Source organism: Haliotis asinina, chromosome 8, assembly GCF_037392515.1.
Source record: "Haliotis asinina isolate JCU_RB_2024 chromosome 8, JCU_Hal_asi_v2, whole genome shotgun sequence".
In the NCBI taxonomy this organism is placed as follows: domain Eukaryota; kingdom Metazoa; phylum Mollusca; class Gastropoda; order Lepetellida; family Haliotidae; genus Haliotis; species Haliotis asinina.
Window position 1 is genome coordinate 4,407,213 of NC_090287.1, and position 12,203 is coordinate 4,419,415.

Consider the following 12,203-nt stretch of genomic DNA (forward strand, 5'->3'; position numbering starts at 1 on the left):
GATTATTACTGTGTACGTATGATTTTATGCGGCCTTTAGCAATAGTCCAGCAATATCAGCCGCGACGAGCGAGCGCCATAGCCACTAGCAGGGGCGTATCTGCCTGAAAAGCCCCGGGCTTATACATGAATTTTGCTAAAAAGTGTTTACAAGCCCTCAATGCTATCTAAATATAAAGTTTTGCAACCTATCATGCTTACACGAGAGAGAGATTATTTAACGTAATGGTAATATCAGCAAGCTCTGCAGGCTGTTTTTAACAGCAACGCTTTCACTGCAAGTCGAGGTGTCGTTCGTTATAAAATTTCTTCTGTCTCCTGCAAAAGTAATGACTGCAGTAATATCTGTAACAGGGCGTGGAGTCATCCCACAGATGATATCCTTCCGTTGTCAGCTTGCTGATGGGGGTTAACCTTTTTGGACCAAAAGGTCCGAGGTTCGAATCCCAGCACAGGATTCAAACATTACAACGATAGTTCAATATAGGTACCTCCGTCATTAGGGAAGGGAACCTCTCTTTAGCGTTTTGTGTATTGCCACCTGGGGTTTACAGATGGTGCTGAAAACACCCAGTGCTGACTGTGACACTGTGCTGTATCGTTTAACACATTTAACAGTGAGAACATGTAACTCTACGCACATGCATGTATACCCATTGCACATATAGCCGTTGTGAAATTTTGAACACAAATAACACAAACCACCTGACTCTGACCACCATAACGAGAACAAACACATCGTTTCTCCACATTATCCAGTCCTGCAGAAAAGTTGCTGTTCTCACCTGATCGTGACAACTGATTTCCCCAGACACGACCAGATACATCCCACCAAAGCCTGATATTGAACGGTATAGCATAACAAATACCATATTTTGTCCTGAGGTGTCATATGCTGATCGTGTGATACAGGTACTCAACATACACTGTACACGGTCATTTATCCATCAGCATCACGTGGGCGCACCTGTTTCTGGCACTGCTCTTGGTCACCTTCGTTGGAGCATGGAAAGGGTAAATGCATTGATTTCATCTTTCATCCAATGAACCATGAAACGATTCTGGGAAACAACTTCTGCAATGTTTGTACCGTCGTTATACAGGTTCGATGCCCTGTTTCTAAATGCATGTCCAAAACTTCATTTAGTTTCCTAGCTTAAATTCACACATCACACACTTTATCACACAAACTGGCCCATGATCTAGAGCAGAGGCGCCCACCACGGGTCCGATAAATCGATAAATTAAGTCCCGGTTTACTATCCAACCCCCTTACTATAGGTTATAGGTTATATAGTAAGGGGGTTGCATAGTAAACCGGGACTTAGTTTGGCGATTTTTCGGACCCGCTTTGGGCGCTTGTGATCTATAGAGTATCTGATACTGGCCCATTAAATCCATCCTGTGCACTATGTAACGTGTGTTACGTGATAATGATATGTTCTCCATATCCACAGGAACGTGTGTTCCCGTACAGTTGTGAAGTACACGAGGGTGCGTCGATGTGCATATAGGACCTGGCTGTGGTATATGGCATTTTCTTCATCAGTCTATAGAAATTATTTTTCCTGAGAAATTCTTTGTTTCCTAATACTGATGTTAAACTAGGTGTTGCGTTATGTTGCTAGGTACTCAAGGTACTCAAGGTACTTGCCCCTTGATTAGAGGAAAACTGAAAAGCGTTGAGAATTTAGGATTGAGATGGTTAATAAAGGAGGTGCTCAAGTAATGAAACGCTGTAGTTAAGACAAGAATTACAAAGTCTTAACATTGCGAAACCAGGGCGAATTCCCTCACCATTGATGAAAGATGCACAAAAAGAAAAACATTTGGCCATGAGCTCACGAAAATCAACACTGGAATAATGTTCTTTTCTGATGAAAGGTCTTGTCGGGCTTTTGCCGAACTGTCTGAAACGTTTTACAAGAGATAGCGAGAAACCTAGCTAGCAATGTCCAAAACAGCCCGACATTTCATATGTGCGGTGTGATATCATCACGTGGAGTGACGCCGTTGTGTATTTTCACTGGAATATTTGACGAAGGAAAGAAAAGTTGACATCTTAATTGGTCACCTCCTTCCATCTCCTTGTCTTCTGAAAACGCCGCATTGTTGATGGCAATTCACGAACAGACAATAATGCGAATTTATTCAACTCCAGATAAAAGTTGTTTAACAAACTATCATAGTTTCAAATCGGTATTATTGGTTTGTAAAGGGGTATGCACATTAATTGAAACACATTAATTGACAAGTTGATACTAATCACTTACCGCACGTGCGTTTCTTTCACTGTTCCAACCACTGTTCTCAGTTGTGATACAAATCAATAATAGCGATTTGAAACTATGACCGTTTGTTAAACCACTTTTACGCAAAGTTAAATAAAATACTGACTGTTCAATTGGCAAGGTAAATTTGTGAGGATTCGCAATCTTAATTAACTTTATGAATTCACGTTTTCTTTTAAAAGTGATACTTATCGGTATGTTTTCACCGCAAACAGACTATAACTGAGATTTTAATTCGTGTAATTTACTATCAATGTTTTCAGGAAGGATATATTTCAAAGGCCACTGACCAACACAAAAATACCAGAAATAGTCATCAAACGTGATGTATTCTTGATGTATTCTTTGGATGGATTCCTGACAGACGCACTGGGTATTAACTAGCATGTGCCTAACACAACTGTTTATTAGTATTGAGGCATATACCGGTGTTTGACCTCGCAATAGAATCCTAACGAGTCATTTCAAGGTAAAACATTATTCATTGTTTCACAGTAATGTCATTGTTTGAAATTAGCTCTAAATACGATTGATCGGAAGACTTGTTTTCACAGGTCAAGGTGTCGTTATTACACACACGTCTGGGCCCCTCACTACACTGTAAGCTACTTCTGGTGTCGTGGGTGGAGACATTCCGGAGATTACAACTGTAATAAGAAGGTAGGCGATGGAACACGGTATATGCAGCAGTGTTTGATACACACAATCAGGGCAGGGAAATCCCTCAATATAGTCACTGACGTGTGTTTTCTTTGTTACCGCTACGTTCAGCAACATTGTGGCTTCAGTCCGTAACTGATCAAGTCTCAACAGACACTCATAGACGCCCAACTCTTATAAGTATGCTACCTGTCTGTATGTGGTATACGTCATACTTTATAAATATGTGTGTCTTGGGCGTGACTGCAGACAATCCAGTGACAGTCCAGCATCGCTTCACGCAAACTGGATGCGATGACATGCATCAACAAAGTCAGCTAGCCAGACCGCTCGATCCCGTTACGATAGGCAGGGGTGGCTGAACACCAATCCACATTCGAATATTTAAGGGGCAGTCAAGGAATACTTATGAATTACTTATGAAATGAATTTCACACTGTAGGGGTACTGGTGTATGGTGCAACGTAAAATCGTCTAAATGCCGGGGCTTGTTGTCCATGTGATCAGCAAGCTGACATATCAATTACATGTACTGGAAATATCTTAAACTCCAAAGTATGATTGTAGTCAATTTTGCACGCTTTCATTTCGATGTTTTTGTTAGTTATCGTCAGTCTCCTGGAATGCGCGTATCCTGTAAGGCTGGTGGTATGCCATGTATTGTAAGTAGTGCTGCACCTCATCTTCACAGGTTCCTGCCAGCTCTACTTAACTCCCCAAGTCTGTGAACCACAGGAGACGGATCAGTTCCAGCACGGTCTCTGCCTCTTTGGTATTGATACTTGTAAAAAAAACATTCATGGAATTTATCAGCATATTTGAGAATCATTCCTGATATGTGCAGAACTGTCTCTCAGTGATAGCAAACATTCATGAAATCCAGTGCAGATATTATACTGGCTTTCATATGCAATAACCCTTGAACGCAATTTAGTAATGCGAGGCGAAGACATCAACTGGACAGTGTGAGTGCTATGTGTCGGCAAAGTCAGCAAGACTGACCACACGATCACCTTAGTCGCCGTGGTTCGATCATCGGCCGCGTCAAACGGAAGGGGTTAAAAGATACTACTTGTTGTCCGACATTAAGGGAGTAAAACAGGTACTGGTCGGCTCAGAGTCAAGCGTTTAGTGGTTATAATCAGGGACTGGGTACCCGGTAGGATGCACACGAATATAATGTTTTTTAATGTTGTTTAATACAGATTGAAACAGATGCAATAAAGAAACAGATTGGTTATTCTCGCAAAGATTTCAAGGCCCTTGCGCACTGTACATGGAGCCAAAGTACAGTCTGTTAACAGGCTTTCTTCCAGTAGGAAGACTTGACAGAACATGAAGATAACTCAATAGTCGCTGCCTACATGACAAACCACACAGTCAGGCTTGTCGGTCTGTATGCGTCTCAGGGTGTGTCTAGGTCTCGTCCATACAATTTCATAATGATCATTATTATATCACACAACGATGTTTTGAGTGTTTCATTAAAACCAACTGACTTGGTGGAGCGAGTGTGAACCTTTGGGCTTGTCATATTTTGATGATGATTTTGTTAAACGCCTTTTAAAAAGCAACACCGGTTTTGTTTGGCCAGCGTACATTTACATGACGGTGTCATGTAACTTGAACATCTGCTTCCGATGCAAGTCTCACGCTGATGGGAGGCTTGGTGGGGAGACTGTATCATCCCACACCTCATACAGGAACTAGCAGCTCGATATCCCTGTTTCTCATCACGTGTAACACCGTGTCGCATTAGAAATGCATCTGTGCCTGATTGTCCAGCGTATTGCATATAAATTCTATGTTTAATAACAGTAGAGGATGATGAATTGTGTGGATAGATACCAAGTATTGCAATGAAGATCAGTATCCTTTGAATGAATGAGTTCAGTTTTACACCGCAATCTGCATTGTTCCAGCTATACGGCGGAGTTCTTTCAATAATCGAGTAGAAACCAGACAACACAGTGATCAACAGCATGAGCATCAATCTATGCAAGATGTGTCAAACAAGTTTGCGAGACTGCCCATTCGATCTGCTAGTCGCCGCTTACAAGAATGGGTTGCCTTGTGAGTGAGTGAGTGAGTTTAGTTTTACGCCGAACTCAGCAATATTCCAGCTATATGGCGACGGTCTGTAAATAATCGAGCCTGGACCCAGACAATCCAGTGATCAACAACATGAGCATCGATCTGCGCAACTGGGAACCGATGACGTGTCAACCAAGTCAGCGAGCCTGACCACCCGATCCCGTTAGTCGCCTCTTACGACAAGCACAGTCGCCTTTTTGGGGTTTCCTTGTAAGAAATTTAACACCAAAACATACATTTAGAGAGGCAGTAGGCCCATGTATACTCATGAAGAGTGTAATCCCTGATTTTTGTACTTTCGAAGAGGACTGTTAAACGCGATGGACCAACGTTTCTGTAATTCTTCTTGATTTCATTTGTGTTACCGCTGTGATTGACATGGATTCGTTTTTTGTGTGTGACCAGACAAGGCAGTTCCGACACTCATTCTAATATGACTAGGGAATGATGTTTTGCTGTTATCAGTCAGCCTTGGTCTGTACGTTATCATATTTGGACTCTGATGGTTCAAAGATTGAGCAATGATCGAAGATGTGATAGGTTGTTTTGTTCAGTCCATATACTGACCCTCCAAACGTCACTTTGTACATCATAACCATTCACTCTTACGGGATGTCTCATCAAGGAACCCAACCACTGACCTGGATTGACTCAAACACATCTTGGAGTTTGTCTTTGTGCTTTTCCTTAACTCTTCCAGCAGAAATGAGTAAAACTCCACGATTCAGTATCTGGAAAACTCTCTAGTCTGTCTAGTCTGACTCGTCACAAGCTGGTGGGAGCAGTAATTGTCAATAACGCTGATGTTTAGAGTGTGATTAAATTAAAGGACACCAAGTTCTATGGCTAGGTATGTTGATATTCGGGACAGTTTTCAAGCAAGTGATTACTTGTTAGTTCCGTGAAAGTACCTACAGAGAAACATCGCACTCCTTACAATACACAAGTTGACTATCCGTAGAACTTGGTTTTCTTTCGCCTATACAATTTCTGAAATGAACCTTCACGACCAGATCACGTTGCTGGAACCTGTTCCAACCCGAAATCCCCACAGGGCATCCAGACAGTTCCCTTTAAGAACCAGCTCACACAAGAGGCATTTATTATCATAAATTTTATTTCTGGTAAAATCATTTGTTGACTCTGTCTACCATAGGTAGACAGCCACAGCAATGTACAGGACACAGCTAATTAATACAAATTGATGAAAGCCATGGGCAATTGCAAAATACTGATTGCAGGTATTCCATCAATCAACATTCATGGCTCGTCACTGCTATTAAACAACCATCAACAGTGACATACAATCACCCAATCTAAAACCCTTTAACTAATACTTCAATTAGTTCAGATTAACATAGAGTAAAGCTCTGTGAAGACATTATCACATATTGCAGACCGTTATCCTCAGGATCAATGGTGACCCTAAAGAACGGGAACATATACAATGTTCTTCATTATGTCAAACGCCATTTCATAAATGTACAAATAGTACAATCAATAGTACAAAGATCACTGCAGGTATGTTCTGAATAATATTGTTCAACATTCAATAATGAATTTTATCCAAGACAATGTTTTATTTTCCAACAAGCCTTTCAAAACGTAGGTACATTCAGATTATTGTCTTGAGGGGATAGTCAACTTGTAGAACAAATATACATATAAAGTTTCAATAGGAAAATGACCTCAAGCTCCAAATATAAATGAACTACAGGTAACGGTCAATATTCTTTCAATTTGAAATAAGACATCCATTAAACTTGAGAACACATTACCAATTTGAAGTTTTGAAAAGATAAAAATGAAGTTCTATATAAAATGAACTACAGGTAACCGTTAATATTCTTTCAATTTGAAATAAGACATCCATTAAACTTGAGAACACATTACCAATTTGAAGTTTTGAAAAGATAAAAAAGAAGTTCTATGAATACATGTACAGAGATTAAGCCAGCGCTTGAACGAAGCATCAGAATGGCCACCACACTGAACTAGAGGTAAAGGAAGAGGATCTTATGCATTCCATTTGTACTGTGACAGACCGAGCCATCTGGGAAATCATGGCTTCATGGTCTTCTGTACATACCTGAGGATTCCTGCATTTAGACCACATATAGGAACAGACTGCAATAAAACCTTAACACCTGCCATACCAGTCAGCATTCACACACCCACAGCCACAGGACACTCTAGCTACTGCCTCTACAGGGGACAGCTGACATTGAGACTAGATTAGTATTGCATAATCTTTCATATTTGTACTGAAATCACATAAAATTACAAACACCACTGATTTCATGAAACACACGGAATATTATTGAATACAAACAATTCTGGAAACTCTCAGTATTTCAGAATTGAAACTGTAAATAGAATAAATGTACAATCTGCCTCGACTGATATCAGAAACAGCCTCGGGACAGAGATTATTACATTCCAACTAATCCATATGAACAAACAAGTATACTACAAGCACTAGAACAAGTCAAAATATCTTCATACTTATCAAACTTATCCTAAAAATAAAGCCCAGAAATTGTACATGGATAGTTGCATGATGAGCAATGTGGACTAAAACAGGTGATGAGGTGATGGTGTGACGATGTCTTCCTTGGTGACTGGGCTGTTGCAGCCTGAGCAGAAGGACCTCCACATGGTGCAACAAAATGCTGTACAGTGATCAACAATCCTGTCCAAGGTGACTGACCTTGTTATGGTACCATTGGAAACTGATCATGGGTATAACAACAGATTACATGTGTATATGTAATATGTAGTATGGATTATGTAACATGTTTTGGCTTAGAATGGAAGAAACAGCTGTCCATGGCAACCATGGAAGAAAGACATCTACAAGTAAATAGTCAACCAGTACTATGAGTTATTGATTGATTAACTACCTTGAGAAACCTGGAAAAGCATCATCACCTTGAAATTGTCCTGCACTGCATTCAGGACTAACAGAGGTACAGTAGTGGTTGATTTTGTGAATATTTATCCTTCTTTCGCTGTATGTCATAAACCCAGTCTGACCTTACAGACACTTTGTCCTCTGAGGTAGCTTCTATACAAATTCTCCATCAATTATGACAATGCCCTGCAGTCCCCAACTAAACACACAAAGTGTATTGCACAGATTGAACATAGGAGACACACACAGTCAATAAAAGGCCACAATTAATGATTAATGATGAGCGTTAGTTTCGTTTCACATAAAAAAACGTCCAAAAGACGTTTTCTTGATATGCGGGGTACAAGTAAAGGGAGTTCGACTATACTGGTACTGTTTACAGAAGATAAGTTATTAAAAGAAAAGTATAATTCTAAAAATTGTAATTTTAAGTTTAATAGAAAGAAAATGAAATAAATATTGAGTAGGTAAGTCTCTCCTATTAGGCTTAGATTTCATTAAAACTGATATTGCTTAAATATATACACTTACAAATATTAGCGGAATGTCTTGAGCCTGAATGCATACACCATTTCCTGCACCATTCCCAAACTGTCTAGTTGAGTATCCAAATATTGAACAATGACTGGCATATCGTGGTACTGGCACTCTGTGTGTGTGCATGCTTGTGCATGTCTGCGTACGTGCATGCATCAGAGGAAGGTACCACTATACTGGTACAGAACTGTCAGTTTCTGAAATCAGCATCCTACATCCAATCCACATGAGACTGGAGTTTGTATATGATGCTTAGTCAGCATGTTTAGAGTTGAAAAGAATCAAAAAGCTTCATTGATGTGTAACATCATAACATAATCATTGACTTCTTCACACAAATCTAACTGTTCTGTGTTTTTTATCCTGATACAGGTCATTAACAGGTCATCAGTTTTTCCTTAGGCATGTACAGACAGCATTGCTTTGAGGCATTTCAATTAAACAGAAATAATAGCAGCTAAATAAAGAGTGCATCATTTTGGCTTTTCTAACTTATCTTTTAGTCAAGGCCACGCACACCATACTTAAAGTTGATTAATGTGGCTTTTTCTAAATTGCTATTTCAAGTTTACAGAACTATCTACAGTTATTAAAACCCTCCATACAAACAACATCCTGATTGCCACTACATTAAAAGTATGTTCAGCATGTACAACACAAATCTATAACTGTACACCTCTCACACCAACATTATCAGCATGTCATGAAAGTCAGACTGTTTGGCACAAAGTGTAGTTCACTGTTTATAAAATCTAGTATGAAAAACATGCTTTCAAATAAATATATCACAATAGACAGCAGTGTAGAGCAGCATGCACACATCGGAGGAGGAAGACTGTCAGGTGTCCTCGTAATGATCGGTCTCAGTCCACCAAAGTGACCAAACTCAGACAAGTGTCCAAGTCAGGCAACTGAACCTACAACTAACTGGTCAAGGAGGAAATATTTTCATAGTTTTGCGACATTATAACAGTTTGTATTTGCACAGTAAAACTGCATGTGCAACCATTGTCTGTCATCTAAATTACGGTTGTAAGGTGAAAAGGGTATCAGTGTCACTTTGAGAGTGTTTCTGTTACACCCAGACATATGAGTATAAAGTAGGACCTATCTGAAGTAACAAGGACCAGTTACTACTGTAATGAACTCTGAAGAACAGGGAAATTGTTTTGATTTGAAACCATGGAATGGGTCAGTCAGGGACCTCGTTGTTGGTTGCAACAGTCCATTCGTTACACTTCAACATGTCAGCAAGTGGTTGGAGTATGCTGAAAAAGATGCCTGATTTCTTTCACATATAAGGGACATAAGACCACATAGTGACTCATGGTGATCTTGATGTTATGCCCACATCACGTTTCCATTGCATTTTCCAATGCTACATATGATAATGTTTCACATCATTTTGAAGAGACATACGAACCATGGACAGAAAGATGTAATCAATCTCAGATACATGCTGAGTGTGCTTTCCCTATACTGTCTTAATATTCAGATCCCAGTCAGAGCGCTTCTAATTATCTACTGTCTTTTAAAACAAAAACTAGTCAGAACCAGGAAACCTTATGGACAGACAATACATAAGTGAAGGGTTAATAATCTGTATCACTTTCACGTTTGTACACTTTGCAGTTGGTTGCAGACCAAGAGGCACAATCATAAAACAGACATGAGTGCAATATACAATGCTACAGATGAGACATACCCCAAGTTTCTACATTATGCTTATACACATGCCAACTTCAATGACTGGGATGGTTGGGTTGACATGGATTTGAAAGAAATAACTTCACCATGACAACAATGGTGCCACACGCTGCAAAGAAGGTTCTACTGCTTTGCTGTAAAACACTTTTAAAAGGATTATTTGAGGAATAAAAAACTTCAAGACCAATAAGCACTCCCATCCCCCAAACGTATGGATTCAGTGAGTGAGTTTAGTTTTACACCACACTGAGCAATATTCCAGCTACATGGCGGCGGTCTGTAAATAATTGAATCTGGACCAGACAATCCAGTGATCAATAGCATGAGCACCAATCCTTACGCATTTAGAAAATAGGATACACACACTATAGGGAATATAAATGAAGTCCTTCAATGTCAGTAGTGAACACTTCAACTTAAAGATTACAACCCACCATGTCACAGAGTTGGAGTAACTTTCATCCCTACCACTGGTACAATATACATCCTTGTCATGGACTGTACATAACTTTCACAGATTATTCAACACCTACTTCATTAGACGAAGGCAATCATAGGGAAGCCTATTTCTATCCTACTGTATACATCACCATTATACTGATGTTCATTTCTCATGTAATGAATAATGTAATCAATATTCAATTCAGCCCACTGTTAATAAAAAATTTGCTTAATAGGGAAATCCTCATCAAGCCTTGGTAATAACATACTGATGTTTGTTTATCTAATCATGATAGCTGTGATGAACATTCAGTTCATTCCCCTTTTAACTAAAATTTAACCTAATTAGCAAAAACATGATTATACATGTATTTCGATGATAATGACATTACAACTATCTCAACACAATCTATCATATGTTTTGTAACACAATCATTAACTTAAATTTAAAACATCATGTAAATCAACAATAAATCACAATTGAATATACAAGTATATAAAATATATCTCAGTCTCATCTCTGTAGTGGACACAGTGTAATTATGGTCAAGTCCAGGGGTGTTTGGCTTTATGATTAATACTTTAGGCATTTGGTATGGCCAGCAGTCACTGGTAAAGTGCAGCTACCCTGCTACCAGAGTCTCCCACTACTAACTCTACAACACTTTGTGTATATTCTATAGACTACTCTGAACAGGTTCAAGAACATCCAATTTGCTTCAAGTGCCATGAAAGATAAGTGTAGTCATAACAAATAAATAGTTTCTTTCACTTCTTTTGAGTAGCATATTCCAAACTAAACTATTGTCATAACTTATAAGGCTGATATTAAGACATACATCAACAAAACACTTCCTTCTGTAGCAGAAGGTTTTCCTAAACTCAACACTGTATCTGTAAGTCAGCTGGTCTATAAATGTTGGAACTAAAACAAAATGAACAACTGTCAAGTAAAACTGATTTGGGAAGAAATGTTAAAGTTTTCTTTCAGAATAAACAGATGCAAGTGTAGGCTGAAATAGTGATCATAATATATCCTGGAAACAACACACAAGTATTTATTGCCTCAGGACTTTGCTGATCATTCAGGCCTACTTTCTGTCACAATCAGACATGGAAAAAAAGACACAATAGAACAAACATCCTATGTCTATGTCTTGCTGACATGACTATAAACACGGTTATAAAAGACAAGACTAAATACAAAAAAAAATAATAATATTAAAATCTAATTAAAAATTGACATAAATATTTAACACATTCCATCAAAAAGGTCATGATGTCATGGTAGCATTAAGTTAAGACATAACCTGATTACATATATACATGTATATGTATATTTCTGATGTAACCATGGGAACTGGATCATATACATTATTTTGATTTCTAAATGTTTGGTATCACATGTTGAGCAGTTACATCACATAAACAACACAGTCGTCAGCTACATTGTGCTTGACATCTTGCCATTAAAAGTACCATGCTTAACATCTTGCCATTAAAAGTACCATGCTTAATCAACATTACAGTATTCAACCAAATAAGTGACCCCACCCCTAC